Below are 26,133 nucleotides of genomic sequence, written 5' to 3'. Positions count from 1 at the left end.
GGTAAACTATCAGCTTGTTTTGACATATCAGGTATCCTGCTCCTGGGCAATTGTTCTGAATCCAGTTCATTGAATACTCTGTTTACAGAGTGATTCATTGGTGGCCCACAAATTCTAGTAATGACATTGAGGATTATTATGTTGAGCCAAAATTCACTTTTCATGGGCTTCCTGGAATTTTCTTTCTTTCGTTAACTTTTTAACAGAAAGTACACACATTCCAAACTGTGTATACAATTCTATGAATTTTCACAATCTGAACACAACTTGGTATGCTATCCAACAAAGATAAAAGAAGAGAACATTATTAACATGCAGGGACCCTATCATACTGCCTTCCAGTCATTGTCTATCCTGCCAACAACATAGACTTAGTTTTGCCTGTCTTTGTACTTGACATATATAATCATAAAGTTTGCATTCTCTTGTGCTTGGCTTCTTTATTAAACTTTATATTTATGAGATTCTTCCATATTATTGCATGTAGTTGTAGATTATTCATTTTATGCCATTCTGTGAATATACCACAATTGATGAATTCATTCTTTTGACAGATGTTAGGGTAGTTTCCAGTTTGGAGCTATTACAGATAGCACTACTATGTACATTCTAGTGCATGTCTTTTGATGATGGCCTTTTATGGCGATGGAGCATTTTGGTGGCTGAGGTTTAATTTTTTTTAATGTTTATTTTTGAGAGAGAGAGAGAGAGAGAGAGTGCGCGTGGATGCACGAGAGGCAGGAAAGGGTGGGGCAGAGAGAGGGGGACAGAGGATCCAAAGCGGGCTCTGCGCTGAAAACAGTGAGCCCAATGCAAGGCTCAAACTCAGGAACGGTGAGATCATGACCTGAGCCGAAGTCCACCGCTAAACTGACTGAGCCACCCAGGTGCCCCAGGGGTGGCCGAGGTTTAAATACAATGAAGTTATTTTTGACTGTTCAGCAATAAATGTAGTATCATGTATTGCAATATCTCAAACATTTGGACCAGATAATGAAAGACTTCACACTCACAATTGTGAACATTTTGGGCAACAACAAGAACTGTTGACTTGGGAAATTTTAAGTTTGGAAGTCTAAAACGTTTTGAATTTGCTTGGCTTTTTGACCTTCTTTTTAAGCTCTTGCAGACTGCATGCCCAGCATTTGAGAACATCATGACTTTGCTATATCCTTTTTACTGTAGTACTCTATAATCCACAGTCATGTGATAAACAAGATCAGTTAGGCTGCCCTGAAGAATATGCATATGTTTGATGTTATTGCAGTCCTTGGAATTACATTTGAAAACCATACCATTCCATATCTTACCACAATTGATAACAAATAAAGCCAGTAGTTCCTTTGAATTATAAACTTCTGCTGTTTGAATCTCCGAAGCATAGCTAAATGTAGTACAAATGTACATGTACTCGGCATGAGGGATCATTTCATAATATCCAAAAGAATCAAGTTGAGTTCCTTTGTATTTCACTTTATATTTTAAAGAAGTGAACTGGTTGATAGTAGCAACTATCAGGAAATTAGACCCAAGATGGGTCATGAGGCTTTGGGTAAGTGGGTGGCAAGGGAGCTTATAAAATATCAAGTGAGGACAGATGAGTCTTGAGTAAGCCTTTTGAGATTTGGGCTAATGAACCACCAACGTGGAACTGTTAAAAGGTAAACTGATACATATTAAGCATTTTAAGAGTTTATTTGAGCAAAAATCAATTGGAATTGTGGAGCTCCAGACAAGAAGTGGTTAGGAGTGTTCCAACAACAGGAGCTAGAGACAAGATTTTATAGATAAGAGAGGAAAGCAAAGCAAGAAAATTATTTGGCTCTAGCTTAAGCAACTACTTTACTTGGGGGAGTTTAATTTGCTCTTTGTGATTGGTTGTCCTTAGGTTTTTATTTGTTAACCTTCAGCCAGTACAGACTTAAGTTTTGATTTGCTAGAGTTGCTAAGGAATTAAAACCACCTCAATCAGAAAAACAAAACAAAACAACTTTTTTTTCCTTGTAATTTATCTTTTGCCAGTTTAATTTTTAGGTTCCCCAGCCAGAGAACCTAGGACAGTAAAGGGAAAACACTATTCTTCTCCTACTTCAGAATCAGCAATTTTTCAGGTAAGTATCTGTATGCTACTTTTGGCCTCATGCCTAAAAGGGGCCAGGAGTACTGGGATGTATTTTTCCACAGTGCAGCCTGTTCAGTCCAGAATTGCTAGCCCAGATGTCCCTTCTCTGTATCACCAGAATGATATCCAAAACACTGACATAAAGAATTTTTAAGTTTTGTCTTTGGACCCAATTAAAACTTGCAGCAATGATTTTATTTTGGAATAAAATGTAACTGTTGCTTTTTTTTCCCCGTGTGTAATTTATCTCCACAGATATGGAATAAGTAAGCTTCATCTAGTACCAGTTGTATCGAGGGGTGCCTGGGTGGCTCAGTCAGTTAAGCGTCCAACTTTGGCTCAGGTCATGATCTTGTGTTTCGTGACTGATCTTGTGTTTCGTGAGTTCGAGCCCCACGTCCGGCTCTGTGCTAACAGCTCAGAGCCTGGAGCCTGCTTTGGATTCTGGGTCTCCCTCCCTCTCTGCCCCTTCCCTGCTCACACTCTTTCTCTCTCTCTCAAAAATAAATAAACATTTAAAAATTTTAAAATTAAAAATAGTACCAGTGGTATAGAGATTTGAATTATCTTTCTATTTCCACCTCTGACTTTTCTATTGACCTTATTTAAGTATTTAATTTCACTATGCATCTTTCTTATAAAGGGCTGTTATGAGGAAAAGTATATTTTATAAATGTAAGAAAGCTTATAAACAAAATTGTACTTTATTATTTCAATCACAAAAGCTCAGAATCAAGGAAATGAAATCTGGTAGTCATTAGCACCATTTGCCAAGTATTTCCTGCTCTCCACCACCTAGGCAGCTTCTGGCCCCTAAGTAGGTGATGCTATGGGAAGCTGGGGTACCTGTGACTAGTCCAGGTCAATGAATATTTAAGTGGAGGTGATGGTGTTTCTTAGTTGGAACATTTGATATTCTTCTGCAAGACCCTCCAGGGCCACTTCTGTCTGTCTTTGCCACCAACACTATTCTAGATCATGTCTGCTCCTTCAAGCTGGATCCCTGAGTGACTATGAAGAGCATAATTCTGCTCCATGATGGCCAAAGAGCATGAGCGTGAAACAAACCTTCATCATTTTAAGCCACTGATATTATTGTTACTGCATCTGGAGCTAATTGAACGTATCAGCCTATCCCAACTGATACAGATAGCAGCTCTGATTTAAAATCATTTGGTTCTGTTTTTCTTGGGCAATTTTTAGTGTTAAGCTTTTCAATAACTATTTGTGAAATTCCTGCTGTACATCAAGTACTATGTATGTTAGGTTTATACCAAGGACTGAACAATGTGAACATGATCTCTCCTCTTATGAAAATTGGGAGGAAGGAGAGTAGACAGTACACATGCACCTAAGTATAATGAATGCTACAATTAGAAAGTATGTCGTTTTCTAAATATTATCCTAGGACTCTTGTGGCTCACATTCTCCTTTCTGTCTCTGTCTCTCTTTTAAGTTAGGAATTATTCAGTTGCTGAATGTTATACAAGTCTACCTAGAAAGAATAAGAAAGAAAAAACAAATTTCTGACTCCTGAGAGGTGTTTTGGAATCAAAGAAAATGTACCTTGCTTAGGTCTGGAGCCTGGACTCCAACATTGCTTTTGACTAGTGTGTGGCCTCAGATAAGTAGCTAACTTCACTGTGCCTCTGTTTAATCAGATATAAAATAACACTAAATATAACCTTTCCTGGAAAATTTACATAATTGCTGCACGAATTAAATTAGGTAGACAATGTAAGTGTCCCATAAAAATAAACACTGTTATTACTCTGAAGATTTTACAGTGCATTGGAGGAGTCTGTAAACAGCTAGGCTAGATAATAATAATAATAATAATAATAATAATAATGAAAACACTTGGTCCACCTATTAAGCAACATATAAACAAAGTAATATGACACCCTTCTAGCTGTGGGAAATGGTACAGAATAACACAGTGAAAATTATAACTTCAAGAATCTAAAACTCAGTGTTTACTGGTAAGTAACATCTGCTAATGTACTGTTATTCAGATATGTCTGAAACAGGCCAAAAATCCCCTTGTAATCTTCATAAAGAATATTCAATACATTTCTTGTCAGTGGCATGGACTGAATGTGAAAATAACCAGCTTTATACAAGTGGATAAACAGAAAAATGCACGCAGTATTAAGAAAAACTGCCATTGTCTTCAAAATCTGTAATCAGAAGTGTGTATGCCCATAACCTATAGAAATGGTATCTAATTTTCTAAGCTCATTCCTCTTTTCTGAGTCTCATTTAGATTAAAGTTCAGAATCTCAAGGTAACATTGTAATAGATGATGAAAGGCACACTTGTCACTGGTTGTCAGGCAACCAAAAGCATGAGTTATTGGCATGAACAAACACACCTCCTTACTTGCTACAGAGTGGGTGTAGGTGCTGACCTGCTCTTCTATTGGTCAGTTTCTCTACCAATAGCAGAAAGGAAAGTATTCTTTTTTCAGCTCATTAGCATACCCTGGGAAAGTACCCAACTGTGTTTCTTTCTCTGGCAGTGTTAAATATAGACTTTAAAACCAGGGTTAGCATTACCACTTAAAAAGTTACTTTGGCTTTGGGTGATCTAGATTTTATATACAAAGACCCTCCAGAAGAAGTTTTTAAAACTCAAATAAGCTAAGAGCATATAATGGTTATGCTATAGAAAGAAAGCAAAAGACATTTGTTTTCTTGAAGATGCTTTAATATAAAGAAAATAGGAATTGACACTCCAGCTCCCAGGTTGAAACCAGGAAAGCTCTCCCCAGGTCACAAAGAAAAACAAAAATGGGGTTCCCTATCCCTACCTTTGCATAGACTAGGGAACAGTCAGGAAGATGGGACCTGGGAAGAGAGCAGAGTTACAGCACAGGAATAAAAGGAAGGGGATCAAGAGAGGGACATCAGCCTGCTCACATGAGGGACTACCATATGACTGAAAATGTGACTCAATGAAAACAGTAAGGAAACAGATGCTTAATGCTCTTTGGTGATAAACTGTAGATAACAGCATAATGCAAGGTTACATAATATTTTCTACCTGTTCTCTCTTTCCCTGATTGCTCCCTCCTCCTAACTAATCCTACACCATTGATATGTATTTTTATCTAATTGCGGTTTTCACAAAGCTTCAGTAGCTCCCCATTGCCAGTAGGGGGAAAAATCCTGAGCTTCTAAGGCTGGTATTTAGGCCTTCCTTCCTCAAACTTATGACCCACTAATTCCCTAAGTGGACCCTTAGTCCACCCAAACACATCATTTTCTAAACCTGCCATGAACAATCTTGCCTCCTTGCTTCCTTGCCTTTTTTATTTAAAGGGCAAACCTTTTCTCCTCCTAGTTTTCTTAAATCTTCAGAACTGGGAGGATTAAAGTGAAGATTTGCCATGTGATTATTGATTGCTGTGCTCTTATTGAAGGACCAATATAGAGTATCACTTCCTGCTACAAACAAAAATAATAACTGCTAACTGTATTAGGGCTCTCCAAAGAAACAGAACCAATAAGGTGCATGTGTGTGCTATGTATGTGTGTGTATGTGGTGTGTGTGGGGAGGGAGGGAGGGAGAGAGAGAGAGAGAGAGAGAGAGAGAGAGAGAGAGAGAGAGATTGAGATTTAAGAAACTGGCTCACCATATGAGGGCTGGCAAGTCCAAATCTGAAGGGAGGGAGCAGACCATGGATATATTTGAAGGAAAAGTATTCAAGGCAGAAGAAAAGGCAAGTACAGAGGTCCTGCAGCAGAGTGCAGAGACCCAGGGAAGAAATAATCTTGTAGCACAAGTCCCAGGGCAGTCTGGAGGCAGAATTCCTGCTTCCTTAGGTGATGTCAGTCTTTTTTTTCTTAAGACCTTTAACTGATTGGATGAGGCCCACCCACCTTATGGAGAAGAATCTGCTTTACTCAGTCTACCAATTAAATGTTAATCCCATCTATAAGTACCTCCGCAGAGACATCTAGACAGATGTTTGGTCAAATATCTGGGTACCCTGGCCAAGCCAAACTGACATAAAATTAACCATCACACTAATACGTATAAATGTTTATTCTGTCCAGGCACTGTTTTAAATACCTTACATGTATTAACTCACTTAATCTTAACAACCCCATGAGGTAGGGTTACTATTATCATCCCCATTTTACAGATGAGGCACAGAAAGATTAAATAACTTGCCTGAGATCATATAGCTTATAAATGACAGTGCTGGAACTTGAATCCTGGCAACATAGTTCCAAAGTGTGTTCGTTTTTTGTTTTTTTTTTTTTTAAATCTTTATTTATTTTTGAGAGAGAAAGAAACAGAGTGCGAGCAGGGGAGGGACAGAAAGAGAGGGAGACACAGAATCCAAAGCAGGCTCCAGGCTCTGAGTGATCAGCATAGAGCCAGTGTGGGGCTCGAACCCACGAAACGTGAGTTCATGACCTGAACCAAAGTCAGACACTTAACCCACTGAGCCACCCAGGCACCGCAACAGCTTGTTCTTAACTACTGTGGGATTTTCCTGTCAAGGAAAAGAAAGTGAAAGCTGAACTCATTGATGCCTTATCTGTTCTTCCCACTTTCCCCATAGACATCTTTGTTTCTCTACCATTAACATCTATCTGTTAGATGTCAACTTTTTCCAGGACACTTAGGTATGTCCACACAACAGCCCTTTGATGTAAGTAATATTGTCCCTACTTTACAGATAAGTAAAATTTGAGGCACTGAGAGGCAAGTGGCTTGCCCTAGGTCACACAATATCGAGTGGAATAGCTGGGATTTGAACCCTCAGTCTTCAAATCATATCACCTTCCCACACTGTCTGTTTATAGTTCATCGATATGTTAAATATGTTCCTACTCACCTCTGTTTTGAAATCTTTAAATTGTTTTATCAAAAATTGGCTTTGCAGATTACTCAACACAAATTAGTTTTCTGTTTTGACATGCTCCACAAGTGAAATACACTGTACCTATGAACATAAATTTCTGACTACTTCATGCACTAGGAAAGAACATAGATTACAGCTAAAGTAAATGGAAAGAAAAGGGAATAAAAGCATTTTCTGTTCACCAGGTACAGATTATATAGTATCATCCACTGGGGGCCTTCTGTGTTTAGAGAAAGTACAAGGGGAGAACACATCACTTTGAGGGACCAAAGTGGGAGAAAATGAGCAGTTAAAGCAGAATATAAATTGAATCTGAGGGAGGAATTTACCTAAGACTAGCCAGCTGGCACGGGCTTTGACTGGGAAGGAAAACAGAAAACAGAAATCATCCATTTTGCAGTGTTGGCTTGCTTCCCTGGAATTAGGTAAATTTACTTTCCATCTGCTTTTAAGCAACTGATGTAGAAAGTTCTATTCCAAAAGGAGGTTGATTTCCTAACAGGGCCCATGAGAAGGCAGAGCAACCTGCAGGTTTACTGTAGATAAGGATCATCACAGAGTGGTGTTGCCAACCGAGGACCTTTCGCCTTTGTGTTTTTTTATTTGTTTGTTTTTTTAAAGTAGGCTTCCTTGGGAGCCTGGGTGGCTCAGTCGGTAAAGCAAGCATAAAGTGTCCGACTTGGGCTCAAGTCATGATCTCATGGTTTCTGAGTTCAAGCCCTGCATCTGGCTCTGTGCTGACAGCTTGGAGCCCGGAGCCTGCTTCAGATTTTGTGTTTCCCTCTCTCTTTGCCTCTCCCCCGCTCATGCTCTGTCTCTGTCTCTGTCTCTCTGTCTCTCTCTCTCTCTTACTCAAAAATAAATAAACATTAAACTTAAACATTAAAAAAACCTTATAAAGTAGGCTTCATGCCCAGCATGGAGCCCATCGTGGGGCTCAAGAGATCAAGACTTGGGGGCACCCGCGTGGCTCAATTAGTTAAGCATCTGACTCTTGATTTCAGCTCAGGTCATGATCTTATGGTTCATGGGATCAAGCCCTGTATGGGAGACGTGTCTTGGGGTTCTCTACCTGTCTCTCTGCCCCTCCCCTGCTTGTTTTCTCTCTCTGTCTCTCTTTCTCTCTCTCTCATCTCCAAATAAATAAGTAAACTTAAAAGAGAGAGAGAGAGAGAGATCAAGACCTGAATGCTTAACCAACTGAGCCACCTCAGTTGGATAGCTTTGGAAGGAAAAGGCCCAGAAATCTTTTTGCCTGACTGGAAGTCAATGTGATCAGGATTTTAGAGCTGAGAGATATCATTGAATTTATTTCCTCCTCGTCCTCTCCCCTTCATTTTTCAGAGAATTAAATGCAAACTCTGAGAGGTGATAGGAGTATTCTCAAACTCACAGAGCTACTATAACTACAGACTGGAAGTAATTATAGGCCAAATTTCCAGCATCCCTGTCAAGTACTAATTGAATCTCTTCATATCATATGCAATCATAACTCCTATGAACAGGCAACAAAGTCAGAGATTCTAGCAAGGACATGCCAATTGGCAGAAAAGTTTTGCAAAATTAGATGTGTTTCTTCTGCAATACCTGTAGGAAAGACACCAAGACTATACGTAGGGTTAACTCTGGGCAATTTTGTGAAGGAAGCGAAATGTAAATTCAGTGACCTCATACTTGCCTCTTCTGAGAGGCTGTGTAATATAGTGGTGGAGAGTAAGACTCTGGAGATACCCAGCCTGTTTGAATTCTGGTTCTACCATTTATGAACTGTGACTTTAGGCTAGTTTCTTAACCTTCCTATGCTTAGTTTCCTCATGTGTAAATGGAGATGGTAGTATTTCTCAAATCATTCTTTCTGGGGGAATTAAATAAACTAACATGTGCAAAGTCTCTAGAGTCATTCTTGACTTAAAATTTTTTTTTAATGCTTATTTATTTTCGAGTGAGAGAGAGAGAGACAGAGCATGAGCAAGAGGGGCAGAGAGAGAGGGAGACAGAATCTGAACCAGGCTCCAGGCTCTGAGCTGTCAAAACAGAGCCTGACACAGGGCTCAAACTCATAAACCATAGATCATAACCTGAGCCAAATTTGGACGCTTAACCGACTGAGCCACCCAGGCATCCCCATTCTTGGCTTTAGATAACCTAGTAAATGTCAGGAATTTGTATTATTCCCTGCCATTGCCTAAAACACCTTATCTTATTCTGGGCTTGCTTGTCTCTGGCATTGTCCCCTGCTCACAGAATGTCTCTGTTCTTCCTCCTCTTCTCCTTTAAAACTCTCTCTCCTTATTTGTTCAATAAATGGCTGTTCACTCACTCAAATAATACTTATGTAGTGCATCCCCCTACGTACCAGAAACTTCGGAGAGCTGAAGATACAGCAGTGAATGAAACAGACAAAATTTCTGTCCTCATGGAACATACACTCTAGAAAAAGGAACAGAAGAGAAAAGTAATATATTCTTTGCTTTCTGTAACAATGAATGGTCTGTAGAAAAAATAATAATGAATAATGGGATAGAGCAGGGAAAATGTGCTATTTCAGGTGCGAAAGCCAGGGAAAACCCTCTTAGAGCCAGAGGTACTTGGGAGCAGAAACCACAATAGAAGGGAGGGAACAGACCCTGCATGTATTTGAAGAAAAAGTATTCCAGGTAGAGGAATGGACAAGAACAAAGACCTTGCAGCAGAGTGACAGGGAAGCCAACATGACAGGCGCATAGTTAATGAATGAAATTAAGCAGGAATGAGGCTGGAGAAAGGCTGGAATCTGTAAGGCATTATACACCAAGATAAGAAATTTGGATGTTATTCTCATAAATGAGAAGACCCAAGGAGAGAGAGCAGAGTGTCAGGAATGTGTTTGTGATTGAAAGGGATACTCATGTTGCTGTGCAGAGAATAAACTGAAGGGGCATCAGGAGTAGCAACAAAGAAACTAGGTAGAAAATTCTTGAGGTGGAGCTGAAGAAGAATCAAGAGTTTCACCTTGGGGATGTTAAATTTCTGACACCCAGTAAACATACAATGAAGATTTTGCTTAGGCACTTAAATGTATTACCTGTTGTTCTAGGGAGCTGTCGAGTTGAGAGACACAAATTTTGGAGTCATCGGTCTGTGCATGGAACTGAAAGCCGTCAGGATGAGATCACCTAAGGAGTAAGTAAAGATGGAGAAGAGAGGAGGCTGGAGGCCAAAGCATGTGATTTTGCAGAATGTAGAAGCTGGAAAAAGAAAGATGATTGAGCAAGGAGACTAAGAAGGAATAGCAATGAGAGGCACCTGGGTGGCTCAGTCAGTTAAGAGTCGGTCTCTTGATCTTTTCTGAGGTCATGATCTCACAGTTTAGGAGCCCAACACCCATGTTGGGCTCTGCGCTGGCAGTACAGAGCCTGCTTGAGATTCTCTCTCTCTCTTTCTTTCTCTTTCTGCCCCTCTCCCACTTGCACATGTGTGCTCTCTCTCTCTCAAAATAAATAAATAAATAAATAAACAAATAAATAAATAAATAAAATAAACAATAAATAAACGTAAAAAAAATTTTTTTTAAAAAGGAGTAGCAATGAAGTCGGAGGGAAACCAATAGAAAGCAAGAGAAAGGCAATAAAGAAAATTTCAAGAAGGGAGGTGTAAGCAGCTCTTTCAAATGTAGTTAGTGATTAAATGAGATGAGGCCTTTGGTATGCAACAATAGATAAATAATAGATATGCCTAAGCCCAAAGTCAAGAGACAGAAGTACACTCTGCATCACATAAGTATGTGCATGACTGTAGTGTATATTACCTGAATTTAACTGTAGGTTAACTTTAAACTATTAAATGTAAGTTGCTCTTTCGTTGTTGGTGGCTTCTGACATTTTACATCTGTTTCCTAGTTGCCAACCAATTCTATCTTTATGATAGCTTATCTCCAATTCTTCTCTTCGTGGACTCACATGCTGTTGCACTACCAAGGGCAGAGCCTATTTCTTGACCCTTGAATCTGGGCTGGCCTGTGACTGCTTTGACCAATAAAATACAGGGAAGCAACAGTCTCAATTCCCAGGCCTTTAGAAGACTGGCAGCTTGTACGTCCTGCCTCTTGGAAGTCTTCCATCAGGTAAAGAAGTACATTAATCAGAGACTACTCTGCTGCCAGAAAACAGGTTTTTGGTATATCTTGCAGATAACGGATCACTTTCATATGTTTTCTAGAGTTCATATGTCTGCATTTTCAATTTTTTTAAGATAGTAGATGCAAGATTTTGTTTATCCTTTCATCAGTTGATGGACGTTTAGGTTGTTTCCACTTTGGGGCTATTATAAAGAATGCCGCTACGAACGTTCGTGTGCAAGTTTTTATGTGGATTCGTGTTTTCGTTATTTTGAATATACACCTACAAGTAAAAGTGCCAGGCTATATTGTATGGTAGCTACTGCACATCTTTGAGTCTCTTTCCCTAAGATAATTTTTTTTTTTTTTTTGACATCTGAATCTGTGACACAAAATTTAGAGGACCAGACTTCCCTGGAAAATACAAGGCATCCATCTATTCAGAACACTGCATGTTGGGGGACCGCAAACATAGAATTCCACGATTGGAAAGCTCATACCTATCATAGAAAGCATAAAAACAAAAAACAAAACAAAACAAAAACCAGAAAGGAAGCTAGGAATAGAAAATGTGGGTCCAGGGGAGCCTGGGTGGCTCAGTCGATTAAGCCTCCAACTTCGACTCAGGTCATGATCTCAGTGTTCGTGAGTTAGAGCCCTGCATCGGGCTCTGGGCTGACAGCTCAGAGCCTGGAGCCTGCTTCAGATTCTGTCTCCCTCTGTCTCTGCCCCTCCCCCACCTCTTAAAAATAAAGTAAAACATAAAAAAAATTAAAAAAAAAAGAAAATGTGGGTCCACCTCTCTGGAAGCAGAAAAGAAAATAGAAGTGAAAATTACCTAAATACTTCGGTTCTCTCTTTGCGGCATGGTTTCTGTTGCTTTCCTCAGCAGCTCTTCTGGCCTGTTACACCCCTCGGTGTTCGCTATTCTTGACTCTCTTGACTCTACTTCACACATCGTGTGGCACAGAACAGTGGGGCTGATGTAAAAATCTCAGATCTACTGAAGCCTTTTAAGTGTTGGTGCAGAAAGAGCTCAACCTGATTAGCTCTAGGGGAATGCTTTTAAAAATTCTAAATTCCTAGGGCAGGTAACCACAGGCTTTCCCCTCCAGGGTTTCTTTATCTTACCACTGGTCTCCTTGATCTTTTCTTAAAGCCTTTTTTCTCAACTCCCTTCATTTCCTTCACATTTATCTTCACTTGTTCCATCTTCTGCCCCAATAGAAACTGAAGGACTAATGCTGACAGCTGTAGCAGGAGACGTCTGGACTTTTGTGTCACTTTCTATCTTCTGACGTATCTTTTAGATATGAACTTACCTCAGTTCAGTTATATTGAGCAAATGTTTGTGGAGCAACTCTTGTGCCGGACACTTGCTACAGTGGAGCCTGAAGACACTGAAATGAATAGTTTCTGCTTCTAGTATTTCACAATTTTGGCAGTCTCCATTCCATTCATTTATGTTGTGACTCTAGCTGCTTAAAGTTTCTCTATACGCTTAGAATAGCTTGCACAGAGATAGTAGTTACAGGTGTGGGAAGTAAACTGAATTGATAATCAACCTGGAATCTGTTTTCTTCCTTCCACCCCTCTTCCATCCAATCTGTGTCTGATACAATAAGAATTATATATTTGGTCTTTGCCCCCAGCTCCTGACACAGAGTTCCTAAATCCCTTGGAGCTTCCTGAGTGGTAAGAGTCACTTCCTTTGTCTAATGGAATGACTCTTGGTGGGCCCCTAGATAGATAGCGTCAGGCCAAGACTTGATTTGAGGATTGGAACTTTCAATGAAACTCCCAACCTCCAAGAGGGGGAGAGAAGCTGGGGATTGAGGTAATCACCAATAGCCAATTATCTAATCAATCATGCCTAGATAATGAAGACTCCATAAAAACCCAAAATGTTGGAGTTTGGAGAGTTTCCAGGTTTTGAACACATGGAGATTCAAGAAGAGTGATATACTCCATTAGGGATTGGAAGCCCTATGCTCTTTCTTCATACTTTGCCCGGTGGATCTCTCTTCCATCTGGCTCTTCCTGAGTTATATCCTATTATAATAAACCAGTGATCTAGTAAGTAAAATGTTTCTCTGAGTTCTGTGAGCTGCCCTAGCAAATTAACTGAGCTTGAGGAACGGGTCACTGGAACCTCCCATCTATAGCTGATTAGTCAGAAGTACAGGTGACAAGCTAAAGTAGGGGCAGACTTGTTGGACTGAGTCCTTAACCTGTGGGGTCTGTGCTAATTCTGGGTGGCTTGTGTCAGAATTGAACTGACTGGTAGGACACCTACTTGGTGTCCAGAGAGTTGGAGAATTAGTTGGAATGGGGGAAAAAACCCCACACATTTGGTGTCAGAGTGTTGTGAGAAAAGACTCACAGATTACCTCAGAAATGTGTGACTAGTGATAGCAGCTATTACATTTGTAACATTGAGACTAAGCTAATAGGAAATTAGCCCCCCCAAAATATCTTAAATCACATATCTCATAAGAGACTTGTAGTCAATGTATATAAAGAATTCTTGTAATTCAATTATTTTATTATTAAAATTACTATTACTTACTAATTATTAATAATTTTTAAATAATTCTTGTTATGAAATATTATCAACATTATAGACATTCCCCCAAAGAAAATATACAAACCACCGATGAAAATCTATCATGAAAAGATGCCCATCAGCATTAGTCATGAGGAAAACTCAAATCAAAACCACCATAAGATACCACTTCACACCCATGAGGATGACTATAACAAACAAAATGGACAATAACAAGTGTAGACAAGAATGTGGAGAAATTGGAACCTTAGTACATTGCTGGCAAGAATATAAAATTGTGCAGCCACTGTGGAAAACAGTTTGACAGTTGCTCAAAATATTAAACATAGAGTTACCCTCCTTAGCAGTTCTTAGGTATATACCCAAGGGAAATTAAAATAGATCCATACAAAAGCATGTACATGAATGTACATAGTAGCATTCTTTATAACAGTCAAAAAGTGGGAACAACCCCAAATCCGTCAACTGGTGAATAGGTAAAGAAAACGTGGTACAGCCATACAATGAAGTATTATTCAGCAAAAAAAAAAAAAAAAAAAAAAAAAAGGAATGAAGTACTGAAGGGCTACTACATGGATGAACCTCAAAAACAATTCTTAGTAAAGAATCCAGTCTCAAAAGACCACATATTGTGTGATTCCATTTATATGAAATATCCAGAATAGGCAAATCTGCAGAGACAGAAGGTAGATTCATGGTTTCCTAGGGCTGTGGGGAAATTTGGGGGGTAAAGGGGAATACATGCAAGTGGGTGCAGTGTTTCTTTCTGAGGTGATAAAAATGTTCTACAATTGATTGTGGTGATGGTTGCACAACCATGTGAATATGCTAAAAACCATTGAATTGTGGACTTTATATGGGTGAATTATATGGTATGTAAATTATATTTCCATAAAGCTGCTTAGAAAATTATATTTGGGGTGCCTGGGTGGGTCAGTTGGTTGAGATCAGTTGGTTGACTCTTGATTTCAGCTTAGGTTACAATCCCAGGGTCATGGGATCGAGACCCAAGTCAGGCTTTGCACTGACAGCACGGAGCCTACATGGAATTCTCTCTCTCTCTTTCTCTCTTTCTCTCTCTCCTTTTGCTCTCCCCCTCTTGCTCTCTCTCTCTCTCTCTCTCTCTCTCTCTCTAAGCAAATAAACAAACAAAAAAGATATTGGCCTAACCCAGGGAACAGAACAAGGTGTGCAAGAGGAACCTGAAACAAGGTCAACCTGACCCTTCTCAGCATATCAATTTCACTATGGGCTAGTCAGTTATATAAACATGAATCAGTAGTAATTGGAGAGATGCAAGCTAAAACATTCACAAAGGTATCAGTTTACACCTCTCAGACTCACAAAAAAATCAGAAATTTGGATCTTGCCAAGGTTGGAGAGGTGGGGGAAAGGGAACATACTGTTCTCCACTGTTGGTGGGCATCTACCTGGTGCAGCCATTCTGGGGAGTGATCTGGCATAATTTAGTCTAATGAAAATGTATTCTGTGACACAGCAATTCTGCTCCTAGTAAATATCCCAAAGAAATTTTCACATGGGTCCATATGGGATCATGGACAGGCTGTTTCCTCTGTCATAGCCAAAGATGGAAGGGAATTAAGTCTACATCTTAGGTGCATCTCACAGGTGCTCATCCCTGTGAGAGTAGACAGGTAAAATGTGATCCACACACTGGAGTCTAAAGCCTCTGTGAGTAGCATCAGGTTAGATGTAGGCACAGCTTCATTGACAATTCTTAAATACACAGAGCTGAGTGGAAAAATATAAACACCAGAAGGAGATATATAATGCAATACTGTTTCCATAAATTAAAAAATTTGCACACGGGGCACCTGGGTGGCTCAGTCAGTTAAGTGACTGACTCTTAATTTTGGCTCAGGTCATGATCTCACAGTTGGTGAGATTGTGCCTCTGTGCTGACAGGGCAGAGCCTACTTGGGATTCTCTCTATCCCTCCATTTCTCTCTCTCCCTCTCCCTCTCTCTCTCTCTCTCTCTCCCTCTCCCCACCACCTTGCACCCTCTCTCTCTGCCCTCCCACACTCCCACACTTGCGTGCTCTCTCTCTCAAAATAAATAAATAAACAAAAAAGTGCACACAGAAAACAATATATTTTGCAATAGTACATTTAAAAAGATAGCCCACTCAAATAAAAGTAGCAATTAGTTCTGTGCCTGCAGTCTCTTCCTCCTAGAAGTTCTAAAAGGTTACAATTTATTGAGCTAGAAATGATTTTTAAATATCCAGAGTAAGACTGTAGGAGAGATTCCTGCCTTGTATAGATTTTATCAGATGACCTAAAGCTACATAGGCCGGAACAACTCTTTCCATAGGATAACAGAGGTTGCAACATTATGGCCACATCCTGAGATGATCTAGTTCCTTTACTATTTTAAGGATCAGTAGTCAGGGGAGATTTCTCCAAGACAGGATTCATACTTTGGTTCTCTGAAATTGAAAATGTTTGGTTTTGCTCTGAACTGAGGTTGAACCATCGATTCCACGAGTGCAGCAATGTACCATAGCTCAGTTTCCTTAAAACGAATGTTTTAAGGAACATTCACCTTGCTCACCCCACACCCCCAGTTTTTGCATCTTTCTGCCAGTGGCTCCTAGCATTCCCTCACAGACCTTGTCTGCCTAATGTTAAAGTGGACTAAGCCAGGTTTCATGCCAGACAAATTTGGTTTCATCTCCTGGCTATTCATCATTTATAGCCGATTGTTCTTGACTAAGTCATTTAACTTCTCAGAGCTGTTTTCCCACATGAATTAGGGAAATAATAAAACAAGTCAGCGATCTTTTCTAAGTATTTTCTATGCAACTACAAACATCCATGTTACAGCTCAAATCGTATCCTAGTTATTATGTATATTCTTCTGTTAATTTTCTTTTTACCCAAATTATATTATGCATAGCTTTCAATGTCAATATAGATAAATAATAGATGTCAGGCATGTGTGGGGGCAGGAAATCTCTACTTCATACTCAATTTTGTGGTACACAGAAATATGCTCCAAAAATAATCTATCTTTAAAAAAAAGTGAAAGTTAGGGGCACCTGGGTGGCTCAGTCGGTTGAGCAGCTGACTTCAGCTGGGGTCATGACCTCGCAGTCTGTGAGTTTGAGCCCCTCATTGGGCTCTGTGCTGACAGCTCAGAGCCTGGAGCCTGCTTCGGATTCTGTATCTTCCCCTCTCTCTGCCCCTCCCCTGTTCACACTGTCTCTCTCTCTCAAAAATAAATAAACATTTAAAAAATATGTTTTAAATAAATAAATAAATAAACAAATAAAAGTTGATTCAACAATATGATGAATAAAATACATGTTTTTTTTCGGGGCGCCTGGGTGGCTCAGTCAGTTAAGCGTCTGACTTCAGCTCAGGTCATGATCCCACAATTTGTGAGTTCGAGCCCCATGTCATAGGGCTCTGTGCTGACAGCTTGGAGCCTGGGGCCTGCTTCAGATTCTGTCTCTCCCTCTCTCTGCTCCTTCCCCACTCATGCGTGCTCTCTCTCTCTCTCTCTCTCTCTCAAATAAATAAAATGTTTTTTAAGAATTAAAATACATTTTTTTTTAAAGTTTATTTATTGGGGCGCCTGGGTGGCTCAGTCGGTTAAGCGGCCGACTTCGGCTCAGGTCATGATCTCGCGGTCCATGAGTTTGAGCCCCACGTCGGGCTCTGTGCTCACAGCTCAGAGCCTGGAACCTGTTTCAGATTCTGTGTCTCCCTCTCTCTCTGACCCTCCCCCGTTCATGCTCTGTCTCTCTGTCTCAAAAATAAATAAACGTTAAAAAAAAAAAATTTTTTAAATAAAGTTTATTTATTGATTTTGAGAGAGAGAAAGAGAGAGCAAGTGGAGAAGGGGCAGAGAGAGGGAAAGACAGAATCCCAAGCAGACTCTGCAAGGGACAGCCTGATGTGGGGCTCAAACTCACAAAAGGTAAGATCATGACCTGAGCCAAAGTCAGATCCTTAATCCACTGAGTCACCCAGGTGCCTCTGAAATACATGTTAAAGAGTTTCACAATATAATCATTGTTATTGACTCTAAGATTGTACTATGTTAGATTGTATTACCAACATATTGTTTTCGTATTTAAATAGTACACTCAGTGAGAGAAATTATCTTAATATGAACATTTAATAAATAATTTAAAAAATCCATTTTATTTTATTGATTCTTTTTTAGTAATCTGCACACACAACATGGGGCTTGAATTCATGATGCCATCGAGAGTTGCATGCTCTTCTGATTGTGCCAGCCAGGTGCCCCTAATAAATAATTTTAAATTAATAAACAATAGCTACCCATGTCCGTATGTCCTTTAAAAAATAGACATTAGGGGCGCCTGGGTGGCTCAGTCGGTTAAGCATCCGACTTCGGCTCAGGTCATGATCTCACAGTCCGTGAGTTCGAGCCCCGCGTTGGGCTCTGTGCTGACAGCTCAGAGCCTGGAGCCTGTTTCAGATTCTGTGTCTCCCTCTCTCTGACCCTCCCCCGTTCATGCTCTTTCTCTATCTCAAAAATAAATAAAAATTTAAAAAAAAATTAAAAAAAATAGACATTACTTTTGAGAGTACTTTTAGGTTCACAACAAAATTGCATGTAATATACAAAGAGTTCTAGCGTATATCATGCCCACCTCACACCTCACACATGAACGAGTCTTCCCCACTACCAACATCTCCCATTAAAGTGGCATGTTTGTGGGGCGCCTGGGTGGCTCACTCAGTTAGGTGTCTGACTTCAGCTCAGGTCATGATCTCACAGCTTGTGATTTCGAGTCCCGCATCGGGCTCTGTACAAATACATACTTCTTTTTTTTAGTATATTTGACACACAATGTTACATTCATTTCAGGCATACAACAGAGTGACTTTTCAAGTTTATACATTATGCTATGCTCACAGCACTATTACAACATCATTGACTATATTCCTTATGCTGTGCCTTTGATTACCATGACTTACTCATTCCATAAATGGAAGCCTGTACCTCCAACTGCCCTTCACCCATTCTGCCCATCTCCCCACCCCCTCCCCTCTGGCAACCATCAGCTTCTTCTCTGTATTTATAGGTCTGGTTCTGCTTTCTGTTTTTGTTTATTCATTTGTTTTTTTAAAATTCCACACAAGTGAAGTCATATGGTATTTTTCTTTTCTAACTTATTTCGCATAGTATAATACCCTCTAGGTTCATCCATGTTGTCTCAAATGACACAATCTCATTCTTTTTTATAGCTATGTCACATTCCATTATATATATATATATATATATATATATATATATATGCATCATACACACACACACACACACACACACACCATATCTTCCTTACACATTTGTCTATTGATGGATACTTTGGTTGTTTCCATATCTTGGCTATTGTAAATAGTTCTGCAATAAACATGGGGGTGCATATATCTATTTGTTTTCTTTGGGTTCATGCCCAGTAGTAGAATTGTAGAATTACTGGATCATTTACAAAAATGTCTATTCAAGTCCTCTGCTCATTTTAAACTGGTTTGGGTTTTTTGGTATTGAGTTGTGTAACTATATATATATACACACACACACACATATATGTGTGTATATATATGTATATATATACACACATATATATATATAATTTATTGTGAAATTGGCTAACATACAGTGTGTAAAGTGTGCTATTGGTTTTTGGGGTAGATTCCCATGGTTCATCGCTTATACAGCACCCAGTACTCATCCCAATAAGTGCCCTCCTCAATGCCTATCACCCATTTTCTCTTCTACCCGTCCCCCACCCAGTTTGTTCTCTGTATTTAAGAGTCTTTTATGGTTTGCCTCCCTCCTTCTTTGTTTGTAACTATTTTTCCCCCTTCTCTTCCCCTGGTCTTCTGTTAAATTTCTCAAGATCCACATAAGTGAAAACATATGATATCTGTTTTTCTCTGACTGACTTATTTCACTTAGCATAATATCTTCTAGTTCCATCCATGTTGCTGCAGTTTTTATATATTTGGGGTATAACTCCTTATCAGATATATCATTTACAAATATCTTTTCGCATTTAGTAGGTTGTCTTTTTGCTTTTTGAGAGTTTCCTTCACTGTGCAAAAGTTTTTTATTTTGATGTAATCCCAATAGTTTATTTTTGCTTTTGTTTCCCTTGACTTACTTAGGAGACATCTAGAAAAATGTTATAACTGATGTCAAAGAAATTACTGCCTGTGTTCTCTTCTAGGATTTTTATGGTTTCAGGTCTCACATTCAGGATTTAATCCACTTTGAGTTTATTTTTGTGTATGGTGTTAGAAAATAGTCCAGTTTAATTCTTCTGCATGTAGCTATTCAGTTTTCCCAGCACCATTTATTGAAACGACTATCTTCTCTCCCATTCTATATTCTTGCCTCCTTTTCCATAGATTAATTGACATATAAGCATGGGTTTATATCTGGGCTCTTTATTCTGTTCCATTGATCTATGTGTTTAATTTGCTTTGATACTGCTTTGATTACTACTTTGTATTTTATTTTGTAGTATATACTTTGTAGTATATGTTGCAATCTAGAATTATGATACCTCCAGCTTTTTCTTTCTCAAGATTGTGTTGGCTATTCTGGATCTTTTGTGGTTCCATGCATATTTTAGTATTCTTTGTTCTAGTTTTGTAAAAAATGATGTTGGTATTTTGATAAGGTTTGCACTGAATCTGTAGATTTCTTTGGGTAGTAATAAATATATACTTTTTCATAGCTGCATGGAGTACCATGTTATGGATTTTCCATGAATACTTTAAACAACTGTTTGAAAATAAAGTTCATTTTCAGTTTTTTCCCATTGTATACCATACAGATGATGCAATATTTGTTAAAACTCTTGCTATTTTAACTTACCCATCAACATGAAAATAAGACCAACATGAAAATAAGACTGATGCATAGAAAAATCAACAGAGGAATGAAGAGGCAAATTATCGAAGATGAAACATAAATGGCCAGTATGAAATGAGAATTGCTCAACCTCATTAATAATCAAAGAAATGGGAATTAGAACAAGACACAAGAGACACAAATTGGTGAAGATGAAAAAGATTGATAATATCAGGACTGTAAACTGGGGGTGGGAGGGTTAATTATTACACCCTTGTAGGAGAGCAATTTAGCAATATGTTGCAACAGTCAAAATGAACAAGTCTTTTTGATTATTTTGAATTTTTAAAATCTGTGATAATAATATTGTTACATTAAGTGGTCCTTATCTTTTAGAGATAAATATCAAAATATTATGAATGAAATTTTCTGATTACTTGGATTACTTCAAAATAGTCTCGTTAGGGGATGGGGCAGCCTTGTGAGACTGAACTCTTAACCTGTGAGGTCTGTGCTAACTCCAAGTGGTTAGTGTCAAAATTGAGTTAAATTGTAGGGCACTCATTTGGTGTCAGAAGTGTTATGAGAGGGGTGCTTGGCTGGCCCAGTTTGTGGAGCATAGGACTCTGGATCTCAGGGTGGTAAGTTTGAGCCCCATGTGGGGTGTAGAGATTACTTAAAAAAAAGAAGAAATGTCTGAAAACAGTTCAGGCTGGATGATGGGTACATTGAAATTCATTTTACTATTTTCTTTCCTTCTATGTTTTAAAAAACTTTTCCAAAAGGAAAAAGTTTAGAAAAAAGAAAAAAAGGTGTGCTTAAATCTTTTTTTAAGATTTTTAAAAAAATGTTTATTTATCTGATTGAGAGAGGAACAGGGGATCTGTGCTGACAGAACAGAGCCTGATGCAGGGCTTGGACTCACAAACCACAGGATCATGACCTGAGCTGAAATCGGACCCTTAACCGACTGAACCACCCAGACACCCCTGGTGTGGTTAAATCTTAACAGAGCATTTATTTTTGAGAAAATTTATGCTAAGGAAATGATAAAAACTAGTGGGAAAAGGATGTAGCTTCAAAAATATTCAATATAACTTTCTAATGGAAAGCTCAGTCTGGGTATTGAACTTTTTTTTTTTTTTTTTTTTTTTAATCTGAGCCAAGAACTACTTTGACAGTATCCTGAAAGATGAGCAAACTAGTAACTCTAGCTCAGGAGAAGAAATGCATTTCACCCAATCACTTTCTGGTAAATGATATCTAGCAAATGACATTGAGCTTAGCTGTCTAATAAGCTAAAACTCAAGTGGTTGCTAAAGAAAGATAGCGTTCAGAGTGAAAACCATAAACAAACAATTTCATACAACAAAATTATGGACGTAAGTACAGAAAAGTGGCTCAGTTTTGCTGTGTGAGTATACTCAGTGGTCTTCATGTCTACTGTGACTGCTACTCAGTCCTGAATCTTCTCTTTATGATGCACAGTTGAAGTTCTTAGTGAATTGGTTGCAAATAGCTCCCAAAGCCATTGCTCCTGTAGGCCTTTAATGGGTCAGGAAAATATTCAGATTTTTAGACAATGTGTAATGTACATATATGCTTTAGGAAAGCTTGCAATAAGGGCACATGTCTTAGTGATTTGGGGACAGAACATAAATAAATAGCTTTTATCTGTAAGATTTCAATGAAGATATAATGAATAATGCATAGAAGTTAGTGAGGGTTAACTGTGCTGATATATTACTGTCTTGGTCAGAGTTCTCTAGAGAAACCCTTTATATATGTATAAAGAGATTTATTATGAGGCATTGGCTCATGTAATTGGAGTCTGAGAAGTCCCACAAATCTGCCTTCTTCAAGCTAGACACTTTGGAAAGCCAGGGATATAGTTCAAAGGCCTGAGAGCCGCAAGACGCAATGGTATAGATTCCAGCCCTATGGTATAGGCTCTCAGGTCTGAGAGCCTGAGAACCAGGAGTGCTGAGGGCAGGAGAGGATTGTTGTCTCAGCTCAAGTAGCAAAGCCTTCCTCTGCCTTTTGGTTCTATTCAGGCCTCAACAGATTGGATGATGCCCACCCACACCGGCAAGAGTCACCAATTCAAAAGCTAATCTCTTCAAGAAACACTATCACACAAACACCCAGAAGTAATGTTTCACCAGCTATCTGAGTATCCCACAACCCAATCAAATTGACATCTAAATTAACAATCACAATTAGTTATCTGTTGCTACACAGAAAATTACTCCAAAACTCTGTTGTGAAGAACAGTAAACATTTATTGGTGCACATAATTCTGAGAGTCAGGAATTTGGGAGCAGCTTTGCTGGGCAGTTCTGTTTGGGGTCTCTCATGAGGTTGCAGTCAAGATGTCGGCCAGAGTTGCAGTCATATGATGACTTGACTGGGGCGAGAGGTCCTCTTCTGAGAAGCTTGTCTCTCGTGGCTGGTAAGTGGTTGCTATAGGAGGCTTCAGCTCCACAACACATGTACTGTGTAAGAATCCTCATGACCTGAGAGCTAGTATCCTCCAGAATAAGTGATCCAAGGCAGAAGGCAGAAGCCTCGATGTGAACCAGCTTTAGAAGTCACCCTCCATCATTTCTGCAGCCGGAATATCAAGAGCTATCAATAGCAAGAACTATTGGAGGCTACTTTGGAGGCTGGCTACCACAGATAATGACAGAATGAATGTAAAAAGAGTGCCAATGGGGGTGACTTGGTGGCTCAGTTGGTTAAACATCCAGCTCTTGATCTCAGCTCAGGTCTTGCTCTCAGGGTCATGAGTTCAAGCCCTGCATTGGGCTCCACTCCCAGAGTGGAGCCAACAACAACAACAAAAAAGGGGGCCACTGAAAGGCATTTTATTCTACTCCTCTATTTGCAGTTTAATTTCAATATTCTTGCCTTTATATCTTCTGTTTGTCCCTCCAAATCTACTCTTCACCATTCCCTGTCCCAGGAGGCTCACCTGTATGAACCACACCAAAGGTTGTGGTCCTCTGGCTTCATAGGAAGGAAGAGAACAGGACCACTAACTATCTTTGTTCCTTTCCTCAGACTCTGTCTCTTGCCCAAATGTGAGAGTTCATTTGGCGACCCTTGCATTCCTTTCAATAATCACTCCCTCCTCTCATCCCTTCAGGCCTAGGGGTCTTAACTGCCCTGCTGCTACTGACCCCAGGTTAAGTCATTGTCTTGGGGTTATGCTACACCCTACAACTTTGTGGACAGTTCACTTGCAAAAAAAAAAAAAAAAATTCTTTCCTCAGATGATCTAACTTGAGTGAAACCCAGTTTTCTGTTGAGATTCTGACTGATACAGTACTAAAGAGGCAAATGGCAAATTTATGTACAGCTCTTACACCCAGATAGCCTCCAAAAACAGTGTCTCTGATGTTTGGGGTTATTTCTGCTGCTTCTTAGAATTTTGCTTCCTTTCTTCCTCCTTCCTTCTCCAGCTCACATCCAATATTCACTTGACCTTTCGTTTGCCTGGTGGCTCAGATTGGTCTTCAATAGTCAGTCTCAGAGGGTTTAAAGAAAAAGGAAGGTAAGATTCCTATCTAGAGTAGGATGCCCCTAGCCCTACTGCTGTTTACTTACTACCTTCCACACTTTGGGTAAGCCCAGGAAAATCTGTGATTGGGTATTCTCTTCGACTTGGACACCTCGGTGATTTTAAGGTTGGTATTCATGTGCTGGGATGGTGGGGCAGAAAAAATAGAAAGGGTCTGGCTCTCTGATGACTGTGGAGCCTCAACACAAGCACTGCCTACCTCCAGACTTCTTTGATGCACAAGAGAAATGAACTTCTCTCCTGAATAAGCCACTATCATTTCAGGTTTTTTGTTACAGGCAGGTGAACTTAATGCAAATCAATAGGATGTCCTTCAGATGAGATATCTTGGGTAGAAAATATCTGGCTACTCCAGTCACTGCAGCAAATCCACAGAATGGTTACACTCAATCTGCACATGCACCTTTTTAAAAGTCCTCCATAGGACTGTATGTGTCAGGGACAGGCAAAGCTGTAAGACTTCATTCTGTCCTCCAGTGGCTTATAGAGGAGAGAGACTCTAGTCAGAACACAAGATGGTGGTAATAAAAGAAAAGTAGTTAAGTCCATTTTGGAATTTATAGAAGAAAAGTAAAGTGGTAAAACCTCAGACTGAGAGCAATCCTGGGGGTTATACCACCAGAGTTTCAGAGCCCAGAGCACCTCATCTCCAACCTAAGACCATCAAGTCCCTGCTTCTTCTTTTCTTTAACTACAGCCTGCTCCAGGCTGTACTCAAAGCACCCAGTACTGCTTCTGGGAATTCCTGATACCACTGCCCAGCAATAGAGACCTTGAGAGAGAACAAGTCCTGAGGTGGGGACCAGTAAATGGAATCAAAGGGATGTAAGTGTGGAGATGGAGAGAAGATGTGGCCCTCGTTCTGTATTTTAAATAGATGGATGCATTTCTCATAAAAAAACATTCCTGCCCTTGTTTGTCAGGCTTTCTTGGTTACACTGCAGGTTGGAAAGATATGTCTGACCAAAGAACTACCTACCATAATTTCTAACATCACTTTGAAGAGAAATGCATTCCAGTTATAAACAACCAATTAACAAAATCTTTCTTAAAACATAACCATTCATTCATTCAGTAACTATTCCTTAAGAGCCTACTAGTTGCAAGTACTGTTCTAGGTGCCAGTACTAATGCAGCAGTGAAGAAAATAAAGTGAAATCCTTCCTGTTAAGAAACATTCTTGTGGCGCCTGGCTGACTCAGTCAGTAGAGCATGCAATTCTCAATCTCAGGGTTATAAGTTCAGGCCCCATGTTGGACATGAAGCCTACTTAAAAAAAAAATTCTTTAAAACTTGTAAATAAAGCAAAAACAAGGGTGGAAGTTCCTTTTAATGTCATGGGAGGGCATTGTTTATAAGGATCACCCAAGGATGATTTAATATTCTAGGGGGAATACACTTTGTTCAAATCACTGTTCTGATTAAAGGTCCCAGTCTTAGTGAAGTTACATGTTCCCCCCCTCCCCATAAAGATGCAAATAATTTCTGTCCAGTATAAAAGACAAACACAAAGGTTACAATTAATTGCCTTGAAGAACATTAACCAGTTTTGTGTCTAACCTAGCAATTTTACTCTAACATTTCTTTATTAAATTGGAGCCAATGTTACCAATTTTCTGGGTCCCTACTAATTACTTAGTTGAACAAAATCTTTGGTATGTGTTCATTATATATTTGTATGACAACCATTTTTTTTAACTTTTTGAAAAATTATACTTCAATAATCTTTTCATGGAGTTTATAATGCAGTTACATAGCTTCTCTCTTTGCTCTTTTCCCTCTCGTTTGGAGTTCAAACTAGTGGGCTACCATGTCATAATGCTTCCTATTCAATTTTTTCTTTCCTTAGGCTTTTTTGGATAGCAAATGGAGGAGACTAGAATATGTCACCCTCAAATATTCCTCTTTGACATAAAAATTGTTTCAAGCTTAAGGCAATGAAGAAGCAGCAAACTCTTCTCTCTACTTGCCCTCTTTCTGCCTATAGGAAATTCTCCTGTAGGAAATTCTCCTTTTTCTGCAAA

The 26,133-nt window shown here is 39.3% G+C and overlaps 1 pseudogene; it reads left to right on the top strand.

The window, feature by feature from the left end:
- Positions 1–26,133, top strand: part of LOC109276112 (60S ribosomal protein L27a-like) — a 61,347-nt pseudogene that overhangs the window by 948 nt on the left and 34,266 nt on the right.

This window comes from Panthera pardus, unplaced genomic scaffold, assembly GCF_024362965.1.
Source record: "Panthera pardus isolate Hobbes unplaced genomic scaffold, ASM2436296v1 HiC_scaffold_13, whole genome shotgun sequence".
NCBI lineage: Eukaryota > Metazoa > Chordata > Mammalia > Carnivora > Felidae > Panthera > Panthera pardus.
This window is presented reverse-complemented; position numbering and strand designations above follow the sequence as displayed.